The sequence below is a fragment of the Vicugna pacos genome, chromosome 16 (genome assembly GCF_048564905.1).
Source record: "Vicugna pacos chromosome 16, VicPac4, whole genome shotgun sequence".
Taxonomy (NCBI): domain Eukaryota; kingdom Metazoa; phylum Chordata; class Mammalia; order Artiodactyla; family Camelidae; genus Vicugna; species Vicugna pacos.
In genome coordinates, this window is record NC_133002.1 from 45,063,715 (window position 1) to 45,082,545 (window position 18,831).

The 18,831-nt window shown below is 36.0% G+C and overlaps 1 protein-coding gene across 2 annotated transcripts in view; it reads right to left on the minus strand.

Moving 5' to 3' along the window:
• Positions 1–18,831, minus strand: part of TAOK1 (TAO kinase 1) — a 119,890-nt gene that overhangs the window by 64,920 nt on the left and 36,139 nt on the right. The window contains exons 1-2 of one of the 2 annotated variants that reach the window (XM_072939139.1): positions 8,991–12,312; positions 8,522–8,575 (exon numbers count right to left, since the gene is read on the minus strand). The exons of the other annotated variant lie outside the window; for it this stretch is intronic. The gene's annotated coding sequence lies outside the window, so the exon portion shown is untranslated. Of the gene's footprint in view, positions 1–8,521; positions 8,576–8,990; positions 12,313–18,831 lie in introns of those variants that run through there. 2 annotated transcript variants of the gene reach the window in all.

The window sequence follows — 18,831 nt, forward strand, 5'->3', positions numbered from 1 at the left end:
GAAACCCAGGTTCTGGAATGATACTGTCTGGATATAAATCCTAGCAACATTACTTTTAAGTTGTGAACTGAGTAGCCTTATTTTTCTAATTTGTAAAATGAAAATAATACCCTACCTTATATAGCGGTTGTGAAGGTTAAATGAGTTTATAATTTTAAGCATAATTTCAGGCATAGTAAGCACAACATTAAATGTTAGCTATTTTAACCTGCATAAAGTCACCAGTTTAAAAAATCCTCCAAAATTGACTTCATTAGACTCTCTAGCCAATTCTCTCCCCTTTATACAACTTTAAGCTGTTTCATTTTTCGTGAAGTCAACTGAACTTCAATTTGAATTTTAATTACTGCTAGAAAACTTCCTTGTAACTACATGAAACATTTTTTACCTCCTTAAATTAACCTTCCACTACAATAAAAACATTTAAATTGTTAATGTGTATTCCATTTCTAACATACTTTCAAAGCTGCCCCATATACTTTCACCAATTTCCCTGCTCTGCAAATTCCCTGTAAGTTTCAATTACAGTTCTTCCAATAATATGTGACCATAGGCAAGTCACTTAACTTCTCATTCCTAAAATGAGAATGAACTAAATTCCATAAAAAGTATTACTATTCAATTAATTTATTTAAAAAAAAATCTTCAGTGTTACTTAAGACCTTATTTAAGAACTTTACATAATCAAGTTATAGCACCCTGATTGCAAGAATTATTTTACATTAAAATTTTCTAAACAGTTTCATGATTTGCATCTTATCTGCCTAACAAGTTCCTATTCAAAATCTTTTGAGATTTAGATCAAATGGAATAATGTTTGTAAAATTTTAACTCAAAGTAGGAAGAGACGGTCACTTTCCCCTCATGCTCTTAAACATCCAGAGCACTTACTATATTATATTGCAACTATTTATCTCTCTCTCCCAGTCTCATTCACCTTTATATTACCTGTCTACATCCTATACCTTATCTCCTACAATTAATATTATATAAATATTTGTTGAACTAAAATACACTTAATTCTTCTCTCTGTAACATCCCTAAAAATGAATTCATTTCAATACTCACTTAACAAACAGTACATATGCATATGATATAGGCAAAATATTAAAGTTCATAGTAGAGACACAGAGTGAATTGATAAGGACAGCATTCTCCAGAAAGGAAGTGAAGGAATTCAAACATCCGCTCTACCAAATTCCAAATGATAACTCAAAACTACTGCCATCACTAGAATATTAAAATAGGACAAGTATATCTGTAATATAAAAAAAATCCAGAAACAAACCCATGTACGTGTATCTTGGAATTCAGCATACAATTAAAGGAGAAGAAATAAATGTTGAGAAAACTGAGAATCCATTTGGAAAAAATTATATCCCCATCACAAACATTACATAAACATTATTGCTAAGTAGCTTAACCAGTCTTCTCAAATCAATGAGGGGAAAAAAAAAGATATTTGATAAAAATAACTGTTGTTGGGAGACACTAATAGCTATTTGGAAAAAAATAACAACTGTTTCTCAAACTAAATGATGTTTACATATGGGTCAGAAATGCAAATATTAAAAAAATGAAACTATACAAGTACTAGTAGGAAATATGAGGAAGTTCCTCTGTAATCAAGGAATGAGAAAACTTTCCTAACTATGATCCAAATCCAACACAAAAAGAAAAAAAAATAAATTTAATAATGTAAAAAGAAAACTTGGGAGGAGGAGTCATGGTAAAAGAAACTCCAAATAAAAAGAACAAATGATAAACTTGGAAAAAGATGTTTGAAACTTATATTTACAAGGGGTTAATATTCCTAATATGTAAATAATTTCAAAGAAAAAAGACAATAATCTGACATTCTTACATTCCTAATACACAGCTTCTAAAAACAGCACACAAACACACACACAAATACCACCACCACCAACAACCCAGCAGGGATATTTTACAGAAGGACCAAAAAAAAAAAAAAGGAAACAACCATTAGTATATAAAAATATGTTTAACTTCACTCAAAGTATAAGAAATGCAAATTAAAACTACATTAAGATTTTATCTTGTACCTATCAGAATGGCAAAAATTCACCATACATTGATGGTGGGGTAGGAGAGAAATATGTACTCTCATCTGTTAGTAGTGGTAATGCAAAAATAGTACAAAACCTATGGAGAAAAATCTAGCAAAATCAAATACATACTTTCCATTTCACACAAAAATCCCACTTTAAGGAATCCATATCATAAATACTTATACACAATATAAGAAATAATAAATGTATAAAGTGAGGAAATGGAACTCACATTGCTGATGGGAGTATGAAATGGTACAACTATTTTGGAAAACTTTCAACAGATGCTTATCAAGTTAAACATGTACTATGATGGAGTAATTTCTTAACTAGTTATCACTTACTACAAGAAATGAAAACAGAAGCGCACACAAAGATTTGTACACAGAAGCTTTATTCATAATAGCCCCAAAATGCAAATAATAAAAAATATCTATCAACAAATGAGTGTAAAATAAAATTGTGGTATATTCGTACAATGAAATTCTCTTTTCAGCAATAAAAAAGAATAAACTACTGATCCATGCTGAAACCCAGATGAATATCAAAAGCATTATGCTCAGCGAAAGAAGCCAGAAGCAAAACAGTACATACTCCATGATTCTCCTGATAAATCTTCAAATAGGCAAAACTAGTATACAGTGATAGACGCATAGTTGCTTGGGGCCAGGTAAGGGAAGAAGAGGGGAACTAACTACAAAACGGCTCACAGGAACTTTTGGGGGTGACAGAATGTAGTAGTGAATTACTCCTGTCAAAACTCGGAATGTATTATAATGGATGCATTTTGACCACAAGCTTTCCTCTTCTCACAACAGCAAAACCACAACTGATTGCTAAACAACTATCAAAAAAAAAAAAAAGACTGGAACCTAGCAAAAAAGATCTTCTTCAATTGGAAACATAAAGAGGGAACCACAGCAGGACAGTAAAAGGGGCGTGCACACAATATAATCAGGCCCCATACCCTACTCCACCTGGTGGGCAACCCACAAGCTGAAGGATAATTAAGTTGCAGAGCCCCTCCCACAGAAGTCAGAGTTCTGAGCCCCAAGTCAGGCTCTCCAGGCCAGGGTTCTGGCTTTGGGAGAAGGAGACCCCAGGACATCTCGTTTTGAAGGCCAGTGGGGCTTAACTCCAGGAGCCCCAGGAGACTGGGGAAAACAGAGACTTCATTCTCTTGGGAAGCGTACACAGAATCTCTCATTCACCAGGTCCAAGGGCAGAGGCAGTGATTTCATAGGAACCTGGGCCAGACCTGCCTACTGGTTTTGGAAGGTCTTCTGGGGAGGAAGGGGACAGGTGCAGCTCATCCTGGAGAGACAAAAACTGGTGGCGGACATTCCAGAAGTGTTCGTCTACATGAGCTTTCCTGGAGGCTGACATCTTGATTGGATCATTTAAAACCTAGCCCCACCCAACAGCCTGTAGGCTTAAGGGCTGGGAAGTCTCAGGTCAAACAACAAACACCCAACAGTAGACTTCCTAAGCCACAAATACCTTTAGATACAGCCCTACCCACTAGAGGTCAAGCTTTACACAGCAGTGGGCAGGCACTGACTCCTCCTGCCAGTAAACCTGCAAAAGCCTCTAGTCCAGCCTCGTCCACTAGGGGACAGAAATAAGAAAACAACAATCCCAAAGTCTGTGGAAGGAATCTACTCTACACTGGGACCACCTGGACCATGGCCCTTGGGTGACAAGAGAGGACTGTACTGCTGGGACACATGGGATGTCTCCCACAGAGGGCCACTTCTCTAAGGTTGAGAAAAGTAACTAACTTTACTAAAAATACAAATAGAAAGATACACAATATGAGGTGGCAGAGGAATATCTTCCAGGCCAAGGCATAAGATAAAATCCCAGAAAAGATAAGTGATGAGGAGATAGACAATTTATCAGAGAAAGAGTTTAAAGTAACGATGGCAAAGATGTTCGAAGAACTCAAGAGGAGTACAGATGAACAAAGTGAAGATTTTAGCAAAGACTTGGAAAATATAAAGAACACCCAAACAGAATTGAAGAATAAAATCACTGAAACGAGTAACACAGAGAAGGAATCAAGAATAGATTAAATGAGACAGAAGAACAGATCAGTGAGCTAGTAGACAAATTAGTGGAAATCACTACTGCAGAACAGAAAAAAGAAAAAAGAATGAAAGGAAATGAGTTTAAGAGAACTCTGGAATAACATGATTCACACTAACAATCGCATTATAGGGTTCCCATAAAGAGAGAAAGAAAGGACCTGAGAAAAATTTTGAAGAGACAATAACAGAAAACTTCCCCAACTTGGGAAAGGAAACAGTCACCCAAGTCCAGAAGGTGCAAGGAGTTTCACACAGGATCAACCCAAAGAGGAACACACCAAGGCACTTAATATTCAAACTGACAAAACTTAAGGATAAGGAGAAAATATTAAAATCAGCAAGAGAAAAGCAATAAATAACATACAAGGGAACTCCCATAAGGTTATCAGCTGATTGTTCAGCAAAAACTCTACAGGCCAGAAGGGAGTGGCAAGATATATTTAAAGTCATGAAAGGGAAAAACTTACAACCAAGAATACTCTAGCCAGCAAGGCTCTCGTTCAGATTTGATGGAGAAATCAAAAGCTTCAGAGATAAACAAAAGCTAAAAGAATTCAGCACCACAAAACTCCCTTTACAACAAATGTTGAAGGAACTTCTCTAGTCATCAAACCATAAGAAAAGACAACAAAAAGAAGAGAAGAAGAAAAAAAAAAGACCTACAACAGGGTCTCTCACGGTTCCATATAAATTTTGAAATTGTTCTAGTTCTGTGAGAAATGTCATGAGTATTTTGACAAGGGTTGCACTGGATCTATAGATTGCTTTGGTTAGGATGGCCATTTTGATAATGTTGATTCTTCAAATCCAAGAGCACACAAAAAAGAGAAAATTGATGCATTTTACTGTATGTATATTATACCTCAATTAAATTAACAACTTTAAAAAATTAAATGGCTTAAAATCTAAGATATAAATATGTAAATACTTACACATAGCAAATTTATAAACAAGGTATGGAAGGATGTACATTGAAATATTAATATTTTCTGATAAAGTAAATAGGTCTGTGAAGAGCATGACCTGTTAGCCTAGCTACCTATATTATCTGAATTTTTATAACAACCTACTTTAATTATTTTGAGAAATTTTATAATATGTATCAACATTCTGCAAACAAGTAATACAAATGATTGGGGTGAGAAGTCAAAACTTGAAAAATAATGGATATGACTATGAGTTTTCAAATTTTCTTCCTTTGATCAAGCATGACCTGAGTTACAGAACTATGTTCAGAGTGCCGACAAGAAAACCCTTAAGAACGAAATCTCCACCTGTCCAAAGGATCAGGAAAAGGGAATCCTATATTCTGGAGACTGCGAGTGGAAATGCTGGTTTTTGTTTTTTGGGTTTTTTCGGTCCTTTCTTCTTTCCTCAGCCATAGAATTCAACTGCCCCAGCAACAGAAAAACCAGATGAGAAAACGAATCTCTCTCGCCAGAAAAATGGGAAAACAGGGTCCCTGACATCCAAATGTTATGAGGGGAATTCCCATTATTTTTTTTCCTCCTCTCGCTTCCTTCTTCACTTCACCTAAGGGCAGCCCCAGTTAGGGGGAACTGTACAATGCAGAGATCTAAAAGCTGTGTAGGATGCTGACTGTTAACAGGTATTTTCACATGTTTGACTTGTTTCTTGATAAAGTTACTAGGACATTAGAGAAAGGTACACTTAATACAAATGAATGGAATAAACAACTAAATGAGACTTAAGAATTGGCCTTTTGTTTTAAATATTTAATTTGTTCCTCTCAACCCTGTTAATAAAAAAAGCTGTGAGAGATATCTGTCTTTCTAGAACTGAGAATAAGGCCACTGGAAACTGAAGAGTATGGAGGAATTCTTGGAGAGGAAAGACATGGAAAAGAGATCTCCTAAATCTGTGTGTAAACCAACACAAAAAATGATTTATGTTTGTGCAAAACAGACTCAAAGAAGTACAGCAAAGGCTATGCAAAAGAGAATCCATTTACAATACATAAACCACTGCCCAAGTCCCAGACTATCACTGAGACGCACAGTGCAGGGCAAATCCAAAAAGCCCAGGGAAGGTTTTGAAAACAGAACTGGTATTAGAACCACCACCCAGAAAGTGAGACAGAACTTGCCATACAAATTGTCTGGTATCTGCTGAAACAAAATCAATATTCTCATGATAACAGGATATGAACAGGATCAGAAATGACAATATTCAAAATGTTTGGAATAAAATACAAAATTACTCTACGTACAAAAACAAACAAAACACACACAACTGGAAAAATGTGATAAATTATCAAGGGAAAAGACCTATTTTGAGATACTCATGTTGGAATTATCACATAAAGACTATTATAATAATAAATAAGGTTATAGTTAACACTCTTGAAACAAATGAAAAGACAAGTTCTTAGCAGAGAAATATAAACTATAAAAAAAGAATCACATGGAAAGTTTAGAAATTAAAAGTACAATATCAGATTTTTTTAAAAAAAATTCATTGAATGGACTCAGCAATAGAACAGAGATGACAGACGAAAGAGTAAACCTGGAGAGCAAATGAAATTATCTAAAATAAAGAAAAGAGAAGGAAAAAAGGTTGAAAGAAATGAATGGAGCCTTAGTGACTCATGGGACAATGTCAAATTGTCTAAGCTTCCCATCATTGGCATTATGCAAGGAGAGGAAAAACAAACAGGTAGAGAAAAAAAAATCGGGTTAATGGCAGAAAACTTCCTAGTTTTGACAAAAGACATAAATTTAGATTCAAGAAATTCAGCAAATGACAAAAAGGAAAACTTAAAGAAAATCAGGCCTAGATTATAGTCAAAATGCTAAAATACAAAAACAAAAATATGAATGGCTACAGATTTTCATAAAAAATAACAAAGTCCACAGAAAGTGGAATAATATCTTCAAGGTGATAAAAGGAAAGAACTGCTGACCCAGAACTGATTCTTAGGAGAGGGAAAATTAAGAGACTCTGTTCCCAATAGATATGCTCTAAAAGAAATGCAAAATATTAAATAAAAGAAATCCGGAGTGACTATATTAACATCAGACAAAACAGACTTCAAAGCTAGGAAAATCACAAGGGATAAGGAGGGACATTACATAATAACATGATTCCATTATTAAATCCTAAATTTATATTCACCTGACAAAAGAGCTTCAAATACATGAAGCAAAATTGATACAACTGAAAAGAGAAATAAGACAAGTCTAAAACTACCCTGGGAGACTCCAACACTCCTCTCAGAAATTTAAAGATAAAGCAGTCTGAAAATATACGGAACACTTCTGAATACCACTATCAACCAACATGACTTATTGACATTTCCAGAATACTCCACCTGACGGAATATACATTCTTTTCAAGTGCACTACGATATTTACACCAAGACAGATCATATTCTGGTCCATAAAACAAATCTTAGTAAGTGTGAAAATTTTCAATTTATATAAAATATGTAATCTGACCATCATGTAATTAAGCTTAAAATCAGTAAATAGTAACAAAAAATAACCTTTAAAAAATGCACAAAATTTGGAAATTAAACAACATATTTCCAAGTAACACATGGGTCAATAAAGAAATTTCAAGGGAAATTAGAAAAAAATACGAATTGACTGAAAATAAAAATACAACATAAAATTTGTAGGATACAGCTAATGCAGTGCTTACAAAGAATTTTAAAACACTGAATCTGTATAATTAGAAAAATGAGAAAGATCTCAAATCAAAAACCTAAGCTTCCATCTTAAGGATCTAGAAAGAGAAAAGCAAATAAACCCGAAATTAAATATAAAGAAGAAAACACTAAGGAACAGAGCAGAAATCAATGAAATTAAAAACCCAAAAAGCCAACAGACAAAAATCAATAAAACCAAAAGCTGGTTCTTTGGGAGGGGAAAAAAAAACAACAGTAAAACTGAAAAAAATCTCTGCCAAACTAAAGAAAGCAAGAGCAGATACAAATTACCAAAAACAGAAATCAAAGAGGGGGTATTACTATAAACCTTAAGACATTAAAAGGATGAGGAAATACAATGAACAGCTCTAAGCTGATAAATTTGACAATACAGACGAAATATACAAATTACTTGAGATATAAATTACCAAAACTCAGTGAAGACATAGATAATCTGAACATTCGTATTTATATTAAAGAAGTTAAATTCATAGTTCATAATATTTTCCACATAGAAAACTCCAGTCCAGTGAAACTAAGCAGTTTCACTATCAAATTCTATCTAATGTTAAAGAAATAACATTACAGGACTTCCGGGCAAGATGGCGGAGTAGAAGGACGCTTGTAAGTCACCCTCTCCCACAAATACACCAAGACCCACATCTACAGACCCACTCAGCCAACCAGAGCACCTGTGGAACTCCAACAGATCATCGCCCTCTTCAAAAGATAAAGACGCCAAAAATCTGGTAGGAGAAAAGGAAAAAAGAAAGAACAAAAGGCAAAGCAGCGCGGGACGGGTCCCGCGGGGAGGGAGCGGCAAAGGAGGACTGGAGCTCGCTCGCTGGGTCTCCCCTCCAACTGAGAGGCCAGCGGGACGGAGGGGGAGCCTCCGAGGCTCGGATCTGTACAGAGCAGCCCTTGTCTGACAGAACTAAGTTAAACGGACACAGAGCGTCCCCCCGACACCCAGCCTGAGACGCGGGCCGGCAGCGGCGGGCAGGGCCAGGCTGCACAAGCCGGGCGGAGGACGGGGGCGGCTGCACGGAGGCAGCTCCGGGGGACTGCAAGGGGCTGGGCGCTGTGGGTGTACAGGACAGAACAACCTGGGCCCTCCATAAAACAGCAAGGTTGATGTGCTCTCGGGGGAAGGGTGCATACCCCCATCTCTGAAAACCCGCGGAAACTTTTCAGGGGAAGAGGCGAAACCTGCGTCCGCACAGAAGGGCTTAGCAGCCTCAAGGGCCAGACTGAGACGGGCCTACAGCCCGGGGCAGATAGGATCCTTCCATTCTGGTCCCCCAGAGAATTTGCTCCACAAAGACAAACAAGCAGCTGGGTCTTGGCTCGGAGCAGGGACGAGGCTGCCCCTCGGTCTTCCCCGAGCCCACCCGCGGAGCGCAACGAGGGTGAAGCGCCGACCAGGGCGGAGCGCGACCAGGGCGGAGCAAAGGCCAGGGCAGAGCGCCGGCGCAGAGCGCACAGCCGCACATAGCAGCGGAGCTACCGGTGGCGCAGGCAGGGGGAGAGCGGCCCCCCCGCCTGTCGGGCAGGAACACAAACCCTGACCGAGGTGCTGGGAGGGGGCACGACCCGCCCTTCTGCCTGGCCAGTCTGCAACATCTGACTGCGGCATCTGGAGGGGCAGTGACCCGCCCGCCCGCAGCAGAGGAGAGCTGCATGTGACCCCGTGTTAGGAGGAGGCGCGATCTGCTTGCCGACAGGTGCTGGGAGCAGCACAGAAGAGGGCGCCAACGGAGGGCCTCTGAAAACAAGCTGAGCTTCCAAAACAGGACGAAGACAGAAGGACTTCACATTAAAAGCACACAGACTCCAGGAGAACACCGACAACCCCCCTTTTTTTTTAATCTGTTTTTACCTGTTCTATTTTCAATTACTCTCTTAATTTTTACTTCTTAATTCATTTCTATTTCTCTTGGGTTTTGATGTCCTGTTATTGATTAGACACAGGCTTCAAACACATATATTCATCTCCCCACCCCCCCTTTTTTTTTAAAAGTTTTAAAAGGACGTCTCCACCCGATTAATACTCTGCTTCAACCCGCTCTTCTATTATTCATTATACATTGTTATCAAACCTTCTTTCTCCCTTCTTTTAAAAATCTTTCTCTATTTTTTTCTTTTTTTTTCTTTTTTCTTTTTTTCCCCTAAGTTCTATTCCTAAATAGGCATGAGATAGATAAAATCCTTAAGATCCAAAATAGACAACTGATACTCCATAAACCACAGTGCCAGAGAGGTATGAGCAAGATGAAGAAGCAGAGAAATCTTTCCCAATTAAAAGAACAAGAGGAATCCCCTCAAAGAAAGCTCAATGAAATAGACATCGATAGCCTACTAGATGAAGATTTCAAAAAAGGAGTGATCAAATTGCTGAAGGAATTAAAAGAGATAATGCTTAGAGAAATAAAATATGTCAAAAATGAAATTGAAGCTATAAAGAAGAGCCAAGCAAAATGGGAAAACTCATTGACAGAGATGAGGAATGATCTAACAGCTGTGCAACGCCGACTAGTTAATACAGAGGAACGAATTAGTGACCTAGAAGACAGGGCAACAGAAAGCACCCATTCAGAAGAACTCCAAGATAAGCAAATAAAAAATAATGATAATAGCATAAGGGACCTATGGGATAATATAAAGCGTCCCAATCTTCGCATAATAGGGGTCCCAGAAGGGGAAGAAGGATCAAAGGGGATTGAAAAGGTTTTTGAAGAAATCATGACTGAAAACTTCCCAACCTTAAAGAAGGAATCAGATATACAAGTACAGGAAGCTCAGAGGGTCCCAAACAGGAAGAACCCAAATAGACCCACACCAAGACATATCATAATCAAGATGGCCAGAGTCAAGGATAAAGAAATGATTCTAAAGGCAGCAAGAGAAAAGCAAAGAGTGAACTACAAGGGAACCCCCATAAGGCTCTCAGCTGATTTCTCTACACAAACACTACAGGCCAGAAGGGAGTGGCAAGATATATTCAAAGCCCTGAATGAAAAAAAGATGCAGCCTAGGATACTTTATCCAGCAAGGCTATCCTTTAGGATAGAAGGAGAAATAAAGAGTTTCACAGACAAAAAAAAAGCTGCAGGAGTTTAGCAACACTAAACCCATGCTAAAAGAAATATTGAAAGGGCTATTCTAAATAGAAAAGCAGCAGGATGCTACACAAATGAGAAACATACAACTGGAAAGGTGATAACTCATGAATTACAAATAAAGAAAACACGAAATTATAAAAGAAGACATACAAATCACTGAGAGTGGGAGAGGGAGGCAGGGAAATATAGAATTTTTTTTCTTTCTTTTTAAAAATTTTTTTAACAGTAGGATGGGTTTGAGATCATGTTATTATCAGTTTATTAAAAACGGGTATAGGTTAATAGATTTACAAAAAAGGGTAACCACAAGTCAAAAATTTACAAGGGAGTCACAAAAATTAAATAAAATCCATGATAATACAAAGGAAAATTACCAAACCACAAAAGGAAGAAGAAAGGAACAAAGAGGATATACCAATTCAACTGCAAAGATAAGTTCAAAATGGCAATAAATACACATCTATCATTAATTACTGTAAATGTTAATGGACTAAATGCTCCAGTCAAAAGACATAGAGTGGCAGAGTGGATAATAAAGCAAGAACCTTCAATATGCTGCATACAAGAGACCCACTTTAGGGAGAAGGACACATATAGATTGAGAGTGAAAGGATGGAAAAGGATATTCCATGCAAATGGAAAAGCCAAAAAAGCAGGTGTTGCAGTACTGATTTCGGACAAAATAGACTTTAAAACAAAGGCCATAAAGAAAGATAAAGAGGGACATTTTATAATGATTAAAGGAGTGATACAAGATGAAGACATTACACTCGTTAATATATATGCACCCAATATAGGAGCACCTAAATACATACAAGAATTACTAACAGAGATAAAGGGCGATATTGATGGGAATACAATCATAGTTGGAGATTTTAACACTGCATTAACATCACTAGACAGATCTTCCAGACAGAAAATAAACAAGGCAACAGAGAAATTAAATACTACAATAGAAAAACTAGATTTGGTGGATATTTTCAGAGCATTACACCCCCCAAAAATAGAATATACATTCTTTTCAAGTGCACATGGAACATTTTCCAGGATCGATCATGTACTTGGACACAAAAGAAACCTCAACAAATTTAAGAAGACAGAAATTATCTCAAGCATCTTTACTGACCACAATGCCATGAAACTGGAAATCAACAACAGAGAAACAAAGGAGAAAAAAAGAAAAGCATGGAGATTAAACAATATGTTATTGAAAAAACAATGGATCAATGAGGAAATCAAAGCTGAAATTAAAAAATACCTTGAGACAAATGATAATGAAAGCACAACCACTCAAAACCTATGGGACACAGCAAAGGAGTGCTAAGAGGGAAGTTTATAGCGATACAGGCCTTCCTCAAAAAAGAAGAACAATCTCAAATAAACAAGTTAACCCACCACCTGAATCAATTAGAAAAAGAAGAACAAAAAGCCCCAAAAAGCAGCAGAAGGAAGGAAATAATAAAGATCAGAGAGGAATTAAATACAATAGAGATTAACAAGACCATAGAAAAAATCAACCAAACCAAAAGCTGGTTTTTTGAAAAAGTAAATAAAATCGACAAACCTCTGGCCAAACTCACAAAGAAGAAAAAAGAGAGAGCACAAATTAGCAAAATAAGAAAGGAAAATGGAGAAATTACAACAAACAAAATAGAAATACAGAATATCATACGAGAATATTATGAAAAACTCTATGGAACTAAACTGGATAACCTAGAGGAGATGGACAAGTTTCTGGAAACATACTGTCCACCAAAACTGAATCAAGAAGAAACTGAACACTTGAACAATCCGATCACTAGAAAGGAAACAGAAATAGCAATTAAAAACCTCCCTACAAATAAAAGTCCAGGACCGGATGGCTTCACCGGGGAATTCTACCAAACATACAAAGAAGAACTCATACCAGTCCTTCTCAAACTCTTCCAGACGATTGAAAAGGAGGGAACACTCCCAAACTCATTCTATGAAGCCACCATCACCCTGATACCAAAACCAGGCAAAGACACTACAAAAAAAGAGAATTATAGGCCAATATCACTGATGAACATAGACGCCAAAATCCTCACCAAAATTTTAGCAAATAGAATCCAACAACACATAAAAAAGATTATACATCATGACCAAGTGGGGTTCATCCCAGGGACACAAGGCTGGTTCAACATACGCAAATCAATGTAATACATCACATCAACAAGAGAAAGGACAAAAACCACATGATCATCTCAATCGATGCAGAAAAAGCATTTGATAAAATTCAACACCCATTTATGATAAAAACTCTCGCCAAAGTGGGTATAGAGGGAACATATCTCAACATAATAAAAGCTATATAGGACAAACCTATAGCCAGCATAGTTCTCAACGGTGAAAAACTCAAAAGCTTCCCACTAAAATCTGGGACAAGACAAGGATGCCCACTATCACCACTCCTATTCAATATAGTCCTGGAAGTCCTAGCCACAGCAATCAGGCAAGAGAAAGAAATAAAAGGGATCCAAATTGGAAAAGAAGAGGTAAAAGTGTCATTATATGCTGACGACATGTTACTATATATAGAAAACCCTAAAAGGTCCACAAAAAAGCTACTAGAGCTGATCGAAGAATTCAGCAAGGTAGCAGGTTACAAAATTAATGTTCAAAAATCAGTTGCCTTTCTTTACACTAACGATAAATCAACAGAAAAAGAAAGTAAAGAAACAATCCCCTTTAAAATAGCACCCAAAGTAATAAAATATCTGGGAATAAATCTAACCAAGGAGGCGAAAGAATTATACACAGAAAACTATAAACCACTGATGAAGGAAATTAAAGAAGACTTTAAAAAATGGAAAGATATTCCATGCTCTTGGATTGGAAGAATCAATATTGTTAAAATGGTCACACTGCCCAAGGCAATTTACAGATTTAATGCAATCCCTATCCAATTACCCAGGAGATATTTCACAGAACTAGAACAAATCATAATAAAATTTATATGGAACCATCAAAGACCTAGAATTGCTAAAGCATTACTGAAGAGAAAGAAAGAGGCTGGAGGAATAACTCTCCCAGACTTCAGACAATACTAAAGAGCTACAGTCATCAGGACAGCATGGTATTGGTACCAAAACAGACATACAGACCAATGGGACAGAATAGAGAGCCCAGAAATGAACCCACAAACTTTTGGTCAACTCATCTTCGACAAAGGAGGCAAGAATATACAATGGAATAAAGACAGTCTCTTCAGCAAATGGTGTTGGGAAAACTGGACAGCAGCATGTAAAACAATGAAGCTAGAACACACCCTTACACCATATACAAAAATCAACTCAAAATGGATTAAAGACTTAAACATAAGACAAGATACAATAAACCTCCTAGAGGAAAACATAGGCAAAACATTATCTGACATACATTTCAAAAATTTTCTCCTAGAAGAAATAAAAGCAAGAATAAACAAATGGGACCTAATGAAACTTACAAGCTTCTGCACAGCAAAGGAAACCAGAAATAAAACAAGAAGAAAACCTACGGAATGGGAGAAAATTTTTGCAAGTGAAACCGGCAAAGGCTTGATCTCCAAAATATATAAGCAGCTCATACGACTCAATAAGAAAAAAATAAACAACCCAATCCAAAAATGGGCAGAAGACCTAAACAAGCAACTCTCCAAGACATACAAATGATCAAAAAGCACATGAAAAAATGTTCAATATCACTAATTATCAGAGAAATGCAAATCAAAACTACAATGAGGTATCACCTCACACCAGTCAGAATGGCCGTCATTCAAAAATCCAAAAATGACAAATGCTGGAGAGGCTGTGGAGAAAGGGGAACCCTCCTACACTGCTGGTGGGAATGCAGTTTGGTGCAGCCACTATGGAAACCAGTGTGGAGATTCCTCAAAAGACTAGGAATAGACTTACCATATGACCCAGGAATCCCACTCCTGGGCTTGTACCCAGAAGGAAATCTACTTCAGGATGACACCTGCACCCCAATGTTCATAGCAGCACTATTTACAATAGCCAAAACATGGAAACAACCTAAATGTCCATCAACAGGTGACTGGATAAAGAAGATGTGGTATATTTATACAATGGAATACTACTCAGCCATAAAAACCGACAACATAATGCCATTTGCAGCAACATGGATGATCCTAGAGAATGTCATTCTAAGTGAAGTAAGCCAGAAAGAGAAAGAAAAATACCATATGAGATCGCTCATATGTGGAATCTAAAAAACAAAAACAAACAAAAACAAAGCATAAATACAGGACAGAAATAGACTCATGGACAGAGAATACAGACTTGTGGTTACCGGGGGGGGGGGGGGGTAGAGGGTGGGAAGGGATAGACTGGGATTTCAAAATTGTAGAATAGATAAACAAGATTACACTGTATAGCACAGGGAAATATACACAAAAATGTTATGATAAATCACAGAGAAAAAAATGTGACAATGAGTGTGTATATGTCCATGAATGAGTGAAAAATTGGGCTGAACACTGGAATTTGACACAACACTGGAATTTGACACAACACTGTAAAATGATTATGAATCAATAAAAAATGTAAAAAAAAAAGAAATAACGTTACAGAAATAAAGAAATTGGTAATTCTACATAATTCTACATAAGCTATTCAAACTTACAGAAGAGAACACCTCAGAATAATCCTATGAGGCCATCACTATCCAATCAAAATCAGACATGAATATTAGAAAGAAATGAAAAACGGAAAGAAAAAAAAAACACAGGAGGAAATCTTCATAACCTTACGTTAGTCGGAGTTCTTAGATTTGGCACCAAAAGCATAATCTATAAAAGATCATTTGGACTTCATCAAAATTTAAAACTTTTACTCTTGCAAAAGACACTTTTAAAAGAAAAGAATGAAGTCAAAAGCCAAAGACTAGGAAAACTTTTTTTCAAATTATATATCTGAAGAAGGATTTGTATCCAAAATATGTAAAGAACTCTCAAAACTCAACAATGGAGTACAGATATGCACACTTGAATGATAAAACTATAAAGAAACTCCCTGATATTGTCACTACAAATGTCAGGATAGTGGTTACTTTAGGGAAAAGGAGTTATGATTGGGGTGAGACATATGCAGGAACTTGTGGAATGGCCAGCAAAATTTTATTTCTTGTCTTAGGTAGTGGTTACAGGGAATTTTATTTATAATAACTCTTTAAACTATGTATTTGTGAATTCTCTGTATCTGTGTTTGAGTTTATAATAAAAACAAAAACTATATACACAGAATACAGTTAACCCTTGAACAACATGGGGTTAGTGGTGGCAACGCCTGTGCAGTCAAAAATTCAGTTTAACTTTTGACTCTCCCCCAAATTAAGCTACTAGTAGCCTAAGAGAACCTGAATTGATAACATAAAGTCAATTAATACATATTTTGTATGTATATATATATATTATATACTGTATTCTGACAATAAAGTAAGTTACAGAAAAGAAAATGTTAAGAAAATCATAAGGAAATACATTGACAGTACATACATGTATTTACTGAAAAAAAAATCTGCATATAAGTGGACTCATGCAGTTCAAATCCATGTTGTTTAAGGCTCAGCTGTAATTTTTGCAAAGAGGGCAATACAACAAAGTTTTATGAATTATTTTTAGGTAGTTATGGTCAGTATTTGAAAACATTCATAAGTCCATAGCTTCCTTATGTCCCAAAATTTCAACAATAATCATATATTTGATTTGTACAACCAAGAAAAAAGATAAAGAAAAAATCCAATAACATTTGTGCATTTTGTTTGGATTGTTAGAAGACAGAAAAGATGAAAATAAAATGTATAAAAATATAAGAACTCCAACAAAGTTAGAAATCTCTGAAATAACACCATTACACTTTCAGGCTAGAGTTAATAGTATCCACTGTGTAACTGCTTCTTTTCTATACAGCCTCAAATTCCCAAAAACAATACTTTATTTTAAAAATTAGTACCATCTTGGTGCCCTGGTGCCTGCACCCATTCAGAGTCATTAATGTAAAACTAACAAAGGTACTTAATTTCAGTCTTGTCGATTTAAAAAGCTGTCATGAAAAACTGTAGGAAAAGAAATAGCACAGAATTTTCACAGCAACTCAAATCATAAACCATAATTTCTGCTGAACATGAGTATTAGGTACATGAATATCCAAAGTACAGGACTAACACAACTTCATAAACTACAGATTATATCTTAAAAGATATAAATATCTGTAAAAAGTTCTTAAAGGTACTATGAGACTGCACATATAATCTTCTTTAAAAAAAAAACAAAATAGGCTATTAGGTTACATTTTAAAGGTATCTAATCTGTTCTTAGGGGAAAATTTTATTGTAACTTAACACATCCTTCCTACTAAAAGAGAACAGTAAAAAGAAATCAGCAATCAATCTACAGCAAATGAGATCTAATATGGTTTTGGTTCCACAAAAATAAGACAAGAGAAGCCTATCATTTATTAGGCTATTGAGGACTGAATGTAAAAGACATACACAATTTTTGTGGGTGATAACATTTTGTTCAATCTAAAACATAAATCTCTAAAAAAGCTGATGAATCTAAAATAAAAACTAAAATAAGAAGCCCAATATACTTTAAAATCTCAGACCAAAATAAGATTTTCAGAATTAAGTAACTGTTCCATATTTGCAACACACAGTCAAATAATTGACAATAACATCAGTCAAAGCAACAGAAAGAAGATGGGGGAAGGGTACTGATAATCACAGCCTACTCAGTATTATTGGGAAATGCTCCTTGGATGAATGGTGATGATGTCATGGTATTCCATCTTTGAAGAACCTTCAGATTTTCACAAAAAAGACATTGTTGGTCTTAAGCAACTGCTTCAATACCATAATGCCCTTTCCCCTGTATCTGTTACATAAAGGTTTCAGGCTTAGAAAACAGCCAACTTAGTCAAATGTTCGATCAGTTTAGAGAAAGAAAAATTGTCTCTTTATGCAGAATCAGCAGAGACAGATTATGCTTTTACTATAACTCCTCAACAGAAACACACACACACACATCACTATATCAATAACTAGAATCATAAATACAACTGAGAAATGTTATCAGTAAGATAAATCTGACATTACAGGAACTCACATCAGGCTTAATCTACACAGAACTGATTTGATGCTTGGTGCTTCAGTCTATGTTCAACTAAGAACATTACTACCAACCTTACAGAAATAAAAAGGGTTATGTAAGAATGGTACAACCGAAACATTAGATAATCTAGATGAAATGGTCAAATTCCTAAAAATCACAAAAACTACAAAAAACTGACTCTCTAGAATATCTCAACAGATTTATAACAAATAAAGAGGCTGAGTCAGTAATTGAAAAAGTTTCAACAACAAAACCACCCAGGACCAGATGGCTTCACTGGTGACTTTCATCAAGTATTTAAAGAACTAATACCAACTCATTCTATGAGGCCAGTATTACCCTGATACAAAGCTAGATAAAGGCATCACAAGAAAAGAAAATTACAGACTAATATCCCTTATGACTATAGATACAAAATTTTCAACAAAATATACCATGACCAAATGAGATTTACTCTAGGAATGCAAGGGCAGTTCAACATACGAAAATAAATCAATGTAACAGAATATACGAATAAAATGAAAGAAAAAACACATGATCATCTCAATAGAAGCAGAAAAAGCATGTGACAAAATCCAACACCCTTTCATGAGAAGAACACTCAAACCAGGAAAATAATGAAATTTCCTCAACCCAATAAGAGACATTAAAAACTCACAGGTATGATTATAGTTAATGGTGAAAGATGGAAAAATTTTCCCCCAAAATTAGGAACAAGACAAGATGTGGCTCTCAGTATTTCTATTCA